Source organism: Chenopodium quinoa, unplaced genomic scaffold, assembly GCF_001683475.1.
Source record: "Chenopodium quinoa cultivar QQ74 unplaced genomic scaffold, ASM168347v1, whole genome shotgun sequence".
NCBI lineage: Eukaryota > Viridiplantae > Streptophyta > Magnoliopsida > Caryophyllales > Amaranthaceae > Chenopodium > Chenopodium quinoa.
The window spans coordinates 1722242-1731593 of NW_018743697.1; positions in this window are offsets into that span (position 1 = coordinate 1722242).

Consider the following 9352-nt stretch of genomic DNA (forward strand, 5'->3'; position numbering starts at 1 on the left):
TTTTGGTGGTGGCCTTTATTTGGTGCGTAAACAATTAAAAAATAACTAAAATATAACAAAAAGATATCCACAAATTACTAAAATTACATTTCAATAGGCTTTCCTCTTACAAAAGGTACCAAAAGTGAGAATATACCTCCTACATTTTTACGTCAAAAAAGGTTAAAAAAAAAAAAGGTACAAGTTATTCCACTAGAGCTACGTTTATAATTGAATAGTCGATTGGCAAACATCCAAAATGTAATATTTCCAACAACCATGATTGCGTCAATTTCTCCAATGCCTAAATAAAAGAAAATTATGCTCCTGGATGGTCAAGAATTTGAAGCAGGAGGTGAATATACTTCAAGGACATCTGAAATGAAGTTCAAATTATATACAAGGTTCGATTTCAGGACAATTTTGAGGTCTACCGGAGGCCGGAGCTATCTAATGCTTAACTAATTGCTCAACAAAGGGTTGATTAGTCACAGAAAGAAATATTTCTTAACATTGCTTAACTCGAATTACTCATTATAACTAATCTCAATCAGCCGAGGAAAATTATGTCCAAGGCCTTAAGCTACAGGTTGAATTCAAAATATTAAATAAAAATATAAGGCCTTAATCTGTAAACCTTTCAAAATAAATGTATGTGGAGGAAAATAAAAACATATCACAAAGCACTATAAAAGTATAAATAGTCTTAATAGATCAGATAAGGGCTAAAACTAAAAGTACAACTCATGACTATAAAAGGGTACAAAACAGGAATATTAGGTTCAATGCCATAAGAGGAAATTACAGTAAAAAAACATACTCTTAAACCCTACTTGGTAATGGGGTTATAAATACTGATAATGAGAATGAATTCAATTGTAATTTAACCAGCAAAATAACATTCATATGTCAATAATCTAAGCTCATCCTCAAACTTTTGTTTTCCTTCATACATGTCCATTACCACCCGATCCCACTAATAATAGAAATTTGTGAACAAAAAGAGACAGTTTAAGGTTCATTATCATTATTCATTGCCATGGCCCATGGGACTGGATATTAAGTCTCATACAAATTTATGTATAAATTCATTTTCATTACCATTATTTAATACCAATTACCAAACGGTCGTTAGATGTTAGAGAAAAAGTTCCCAAAAAGACAGAGAACATGCTATATTTGCTAATCATCCAGAAAATTAAATTAAAAGAAACAAAAAAATCAAAGTGGAAAAGTAGCTAGAAGAAAGGCAGTCTGGCACCTGCCGACAGTATTTCTTGCTCGGTCTAATTGCATTTTGATAAACACATTAAGCAGCCCAACACAAGTATTTAAGGTTTGGTGATGACTAATGGAAATCTTAAGACTGTTGCTACTTTTTCCAGGAGAAATTTATTTTGGCACACCCTTAATTAATTTTAGCACACCCTTGTGTGAGAAGAGCACCTTGTGTGAGAAGAGCATAGAAAACTTTGCTCTTACATAGAGGTGTGCCAAAATCAATTTTGATGTGCCAAAATCATTTCCTTTTTCAGGTAAATAGAACTATAGGAGTAGAAAGGGTACCATTGTAACAGTGGACAGTGGCTGGTTGATCACAGAGTTACCGACTATGGCTTTTCATCAGTCTAGATTACACCAGGAAAAACATCAAAATAATCTCTCAGCTAAAATCTCGATTACCAATTTGGTAAGCAGTAATAAGAGTAATAACAATGAAATACATAGTAATATTTTTCGAGTTTTCAGGCTAGTTGATGGTATTTTGGTAATGCAACTCCATCTTCAAACTTGTTGTTTTGTTCATATCAGAAATTTCAAAAAATAATTCAGAGATTGTATATCATACATAATTTAGCAATCTCACATCTTGGCTTGAATCTTAGGAATCACACATGATAATCATATGGTAATTTAATCTAGTTCCTCGTTATCATAAGACAGTCAATACAGCAGCCTTCATATTGCATAGAGTGTATACCATTAGAATGTTTTAAGTAATACTATAAGACATTCAATACAGCAAACTTCACTCATTCCAGAATGACAAACAAATACACATTAAATGTCCTGTCCAACAGTTGTAAGTCTTATAACTAGGAAAGACAGAATTGGTTAACAATTGGAAATAATACACGTATAAAAAGTTCGATGAAGAAGGTGAAAGTAATTCAATTTACATAGATCTACATAAATAAAAGGTTTGAAGGTAGCTAAGTTGAACCTCAAGGATAACTAGGGACCTTTTGCTCCAGATCAGATCAAAATTTACGAAGCTGGTTCAAGGTGTTCATGTAAATATGTAATGCAATGGCAAGAAATACTTTTACCACTACAAAAGAATAATGAAGAACTTGGGGGTGAATTAATAAGATAAAAGTGCCCCCAATCATATTCTGGTGATACAAGAGTCTACAATTACACAAATTTTGCCCTTTCTTATTAAAAAATACTAAAATAATTTGGCAATTTTGGCTAATAGACCCAAGAGTATAAACCAAAACTAGAATAGCCTCATCAAAAGAAAAGCTCCCCTCCTTTTTACTTAGTCCCCAAAAAAGTAGCTAAATTTTTTTGGTCAATCCAAGTGCAAGCAATTTAATCTTGCTTTCTCAATCTTAAAGACTTATTACTACTTCCACAAATGAGACTATGAGGATGCTAATTAGATTAGTTGGCAAAGAGAGTTGAGATCAAATCTATTCCACACTAGGGTATGGATCTTAATAGACCAGAATAAAAGACTCTCATTACCTCCCTTTTTGCCCACATACAACACCGTACACGCATACAACACTGTACATGCATTGCATAACCAGACAAATAATAGAATGCAGAATGCATATAATAATGTTTCATCACATATAATACTAAGCATTAAAAGGCAAACGTTCAATACGGAGTAGTTCATATCTCAAAAGGATTAGCATTAAAAAAAAATCTCTTAGTATTTTAATACCACTTCATATCTTTTCAATTATCATGTTTGGCCTTAGAAGAAAAAAACGTATTTTTTTAAAGTTAATTCAGAATGCATATAATAATTTTTCAGCAAATAGACAAATATAATACTCATACCATTAAAAGGCACACATTCAATACGGAGTAGTTCATATCTCAAAAAGATAAGCAATAAAAGAAATTCCTTAGTATTTTAATCCACAAATAGATCTAATAGCTACATCTTTTCAAGTACCATGTTTGGCCAATTGGCCTAAGAAGAAACGTATTTTTCCAAGTTCCACATTATACTACTGCTAAGTGCACATATTTAAAAATCAATTTTGTCATTCTCCCAAGAGTCCCATCACAATTTGGGGTAATCACTTTAAATTTCAAGTAAAGAATTTCATTTAAAATTCCCACCACAAAATATGAAAGTATTTAGAGATTACTGACCCCATCCATGTCAAACAGCACAAAACACAAATTGGACCCACACCCCACCTACTAATAAACTTTGATGGAGAAAATAAATGCTTACGTTATACCTGCTGAATGGAATTGTCACAATATCGCACTCTCCCTCACACTAGTGCAGAAATTTTTATTGCAGATAAACGTGCACAACATCATATAGCACTTAGCGGACCCACCTTTAGTCATAGTGGGTCCGGTGACACAGTATTTTTTTTTAAAATAAAATATCAAAGAGACCCCTTATTATAGATAGGCGGTCTCTTTGATGCTGTTTTTGGTAACAACAAACAACATCAAAGAGACCTCTTATTAAGGTAGGCGATCTCATTAATGCTGCTATTGCTACTTAAATATTAAAGAGACCTGTTATTTATATAAGAGGTCTCTTTGATGCTGCTATTGCATTTCGCAGTTTTTTTTGCGCTACTTTTTTTTCATTAAAGAGACCAGTTATATTTAATAACTGGTCTCTTAAGTTATCTCACTTTTTTTTGTATAATTTTTTAATAATTTTTTTTCCCTTTTTTATAACTTATATTTGTACAACCGATTTTAATATTTCCCCATAAAGCTTATCAATTAACTAAAAAATCATAAAGTTAATTCAATATAATAATTTTATTGTACCATTTATTTATAACATGTTATTTGTAGTATTTTCGACTTGTAAAATTGAATTCTTAAGTACTGTATTTGGTTGTGGTATGTATTTTTGTGTCCTATTTTTGGATTGAAATCAATTTGGTGAAATTATATATATATATATATATATATATATATATATATATAATTTTTGGATTGAAATTAATTATAAACAAGACATGGAAAAAAAAATTATACTTTCACAAATGATCAATAATTGATGGTGACACACTATCTCGGAAATCTTGGATCCGCCACTGATCAGCTTGTGTAATAAAGCAAAAGTTTTGGAGGAAGTAAACGTTCAAAGCAACACTAGGATATCATTTTTCACAAATTCTATCACAAAAACTATTACATAACCGCGTTTATCGGTTATTGAACGAACCTTTCAGCATTGGCTCTACTGTTGCAGAAGAGTCAATTTACAGTTCAGCAGAAGAGTTGATATATATAGCCTAAGCCTTAACCACCCCCACCCTCATTTCCTCCCCTTTTTCTCAAGTTTAATTATATAGAGCAGGTTAATGAAAAAAAAAAAAGGGGAATAACAGAAGAAAGACATGGTCCTTGCTCTACGGCTTCAGAGAAAGTAAGGCCAGTCCAATGTATAATCTACTAGCTTGACATATAAAATGGCAATAAAATTCTCCTTTAGATTAAAAAATAATAACCATGCACTTGGCACCCAATATAATAAGCAGAAATTAAATAAATCAACTATGAAGAACTAAGAATTCCTTTGATATTGTAAATATCTACTATCCAACTCAACATGTTTAACATATAATTCCATGCTGAAATTCAAGTTTTCAACAATTTTTCTCAACATATAATTTGTAGAGCTCTTCTACTGAGATTCGTTCCCTCAATTTCTTTTTCAATACATTACTTCCTTTGTCCCAAAATAAAGATTATCTTCACTTATGACACACATATTAAGGCCTGACATGTAACTATACGCTTTTTAGTACTCTTTGGATCAGCCTACATTATAAATATCAATAATTCCAAACAGCCAATCATTAAGGGGATATATTTAACAGTAATACCTCGAAAAGGAAAGAATAACTTCATTTTAGGACATTCAAAAATAATAATAGGAACTTTCTTTTTGAGACATAAGGAATCACTAACAATACAAAAATTAGGAAGGGCATGAATTCTTGCTAGAAGAGGACGGCATTCTAAGTACCATTCTCTCCTGCGACAATCCGACAGTGGACACAAGGAGTCATAAAAAATTAATCCTAACAATGGCTCCTTGATAACTACCTAAGCTTTTCGGCTCTTGTACACACACAGGTTATTTCACTTATTATCTACTCATTAATCATGATAATCATGACTCTCAATCGATTCTTCAGGAAGGAAAGGCCAAACACTAAGGTTGTATACAGGTACATATCACAAATGTCACTATCAGAGGCTCCTTAAATACAACAATAATATATATTAAACCCAAAATCAGGAATAACAGTGATAAAATAGATCCTATTATGCGACAAAGTCCTAGATTCCAGGAGCCATGGCATCAATCAGTAGTGTTCAGACACATGTGTTCCTCAAACAGACAATTAGACAATATTCCAAAATAACTTCAGAAACAATAGAATTAATCACATCCTTCACCCTCAAAAATGAGCACATAAAACCAAAGAGGCAGAGTATGATAAAACAATATATTAGGTATCATTAAAAACCATATCATGGTAGATCTAATCTTTATATAATATGAATGCTTAGCATACCTTTTGAACAAAGCAAGTGGTCCAGTCCTAGTATTTTGAGAGCTTGATATCAGCTTATCAAGGATTACTATTTTTATCTGGATTTTTCCTTTGTGGTGGTTACAACACTAGCTGCACAAGATAAGGAGTGGCATAAATTATTCAAGATAAACAATAATTAAGTTGAAGAATTACATGATATTCCACATCTGATAACGAACAAGGCCAGAGATAAAGTAAACCAGCTAAACAAACTGATAAACAGGCAAAAAACAAGAAGTGGCATCAGCATTAGTTTATTTTGTCATATCAGTTATTACTACTTCGTATCTTTCTGAAGTATTTTTGTGAGGGTTCAAGAGGCTGGGAGAGATCAATAAGTAATAATGTAGACGAGTTTCTCTCATCTTCCGTGGTTTGTAGTCAAAAGAGTCTCTTTTGGCTGCCTCCTCATACCAGATGTTATAAAATTTAAGGTTAAATTATGAGTCGACTTCATGTGTGATCAATGTATCATGCTGGTTCATCTTCTTGCAATCGATTTCACTCTCATTCCACTATATTGATCCCTAAAGATACGAAAGAGAATCTAATTTTAGAGCTGGCAAAAGCTAACACGAACAAGACACAAAAAAACAAGTTAGTGTTATGGGTTTACAACACATTTAATTAAGCTGGTCAACACGACATGACACGTTTAGTTAAACAGGTCCAATTAGTTTTGAGATTTCCAACACGAAATTGACACGACTTATCCCACCTAAGAGAAATAACAAATGATTTAATATAAATTTGAAATCCATACAAAATCTTTAGTACGAGCCAACTTCATTTTATTCAACACAAATCGGACACGAAGAAAAGCAAGTTAGTGTCAAAGATTTCCAACCTGTTTAACTAAGCAGATCAACATGACATGACACGTTTAATTAAACAAGTATTTCAACTCGTTCAACTTTGACACGAACACGGAAGCAACCTGATACATGTTTGTCAATTGTATCTAATTTATTAATGGATCATTCTTTCAACACAATAACAAATACAGTGCAAGCATCCCTACCACAAACAAGATATTGGAAATTATGCCAATGGCTTATAAAATACCATATCCCATATAGTGACATCTTCCCATCTTACAATTTCACAGTGCTACCTTATAGTTGCCTAAGTATATAATTTCTAGAAGAGAAAAGAATATCGTATGCTCCTATGAAAGTAATTGTAATTTTGTAAGCCATGGAGATCCACAGCTTTTCTTTGTTTTCAACCAAGCATCTCAATTCCAGATCTCTTAACAATAATTGAAAGTTAAGGCACATTCGAACAAACTAAAGCAGAGGGGTTAGCAAGTGATCTAAAAAGGGATAAAAGCATTAAAATTGGAAAGCAATGATAAATAGATTGTAGACATTAGGCAAGTCAATATAGAGCACTTCAATTACCAGTTATCACAGACATCCACAAGCACCAAAAACAATATCTTTTATAATTTTTTTGAAAAGCTTAAAAAAACAAAAAAAAAAAAAAAAAAAAAAAAAAAAAAACAAAAAAAAAAACAAAAAACAATATCATCATATAACAGATACATAATTAAATATCAAAAATGAAAATTTGCTATTCCATAAAAGTACACCTAGGCACCTAGCTCAACCCAAAATCATCCAAATTGTGAGCCTTAACATAAAGAAACATTTTATGAATTCAATTAGTTAATATTATCTCACTAGAAACTTTTATAGCCACACATCAGCCATCAAATAAGATTATCGAATGCAAAGAAATTAATTGTCTTTTTCTTTTTCTGGAATTTTAAATATTATCTCAGTTCCTAGATGAAACTGCTACAACCCCAATCATCAATATACTTAACCAAGGACAAAAGTAATCTGAGTAGTAGTATCTTTGTCATCAAAGAAGACGGCATCACATCTACAGATCTACTCATAGAAATTGCAGTGCTTGAAAAGGCATTGCATCTTTAATTTTCAGAGCTATGTGTTTTTTTTTCCCCCTCTTTGCATGGAGAGCTTTTAGATGTGTATTGATAACAAATATTACTGGCGCAGAACAAGAAAAAAAATGGAGAAAAAAATCAGAATTAAAGTTATCAAGTATATTAATAACTCTCTTTTACTAGTTGTCATAATTGACCATAAATGCATATATATTGAGAAAGTCAAAAGAACGATAAAAGTACGAAGTGATGTTGTAAGGAATAAGGCTTCAACGCATAGAGAAAAACATTGTAACTATGGTAGCGACATTAAACATCTCAAATAGGAAAATACGACAATCATAGTAAAACAGAAGGAGCATATAATTATAAACAAACAAGTAGATGTATTGGAGGAAGAATGACTACTTTCTGATGGAGAATAGATGAGAAACAAAAATTATAAAGGAAGGAATTAAATAAAGCTGACCAATCTCTTTTTACAAGGCCTCTACAAGTCTATGAATATACAACTCATCATTAAACCAAATATCAGGGATCTTTATCATTGGCATACAATATTTGTCTAATTGCCTTCATAAACAATCTTTCACCAAATTAAAGTAAACAAAAAATGAAAGAGAGAGAGAGATTAAGAGGCTGAAATATGGAGAAATATTATCTCATGCCCATTCCACACTCCATGAACCAAGTACTTCTACTTCCCAATCATTAATTGTTTACGTTTCTCAATCAATCCAAGCACTAGATTCTCAAAGGAAAAAAAAAAAGGAAAGAAAGAAAATAAATAATATAGAGGCAACACTCTTTGTCAAATCATTAATTCCTTTATGATAGTAAATAAATGTATGTAAATCTAATTCTAATTCCTTTCTTATTGCTTTATTAGATGTTTAAGATCATAGCATCCTGCCATCCTTCACATAGTAAAATGTAGTTATCAATATATACCAGCTCCACTAGGATTAAGCATGGTATATCGATAATCACATAAATATCTGGAAACTTCAAAGCAACTTTCTTCAGTACAAATTCAGATAATCTATCAGTACACTTAAGAAACTAAAACTTAAAAACATCATTGAATTATAAGCTTCCATAGCTTGTCATTTTCATAATTGCAATCATTTAAAAGCTTTATTTTAGCAGCAGCATATGCTGCAGTATTATATCAAATTAAAAAGGAATACTATTTTTTCTTTTAAGCAGAGAAAAGTCTGCTGAAAAAACAAACTATCAGAGATTAATAGAGCAAATACTACTTTTAAGATTTTGTCTTTATCTACTTTTCCTTTATCCCCAGCTTCATATGGGTGGCCTCCACCAAAGTCAAGGCATGCCACCAGCACATCACAATTTGGATGGGTAGGGCGCTGATCTACCAACTTCATAAAAAAAAGTAAATACCTTAAAAAAATGACAGACACCAAAATAGATTTCCGGTTTTAGTTATTCCTTCAAATTTAACTATCTATTTTATATAATTAGAGCGACGAAACTGACAATGCTTTAGCTCAGATAAGTAAGGGAATACTTGATTCTTTGAATTCTTATCTAGAGCACAGGACAGGTGTGAACAAAATCACCCCCAACGCCGCCCCCTCCCCCCCCCCCCCCCCCACCC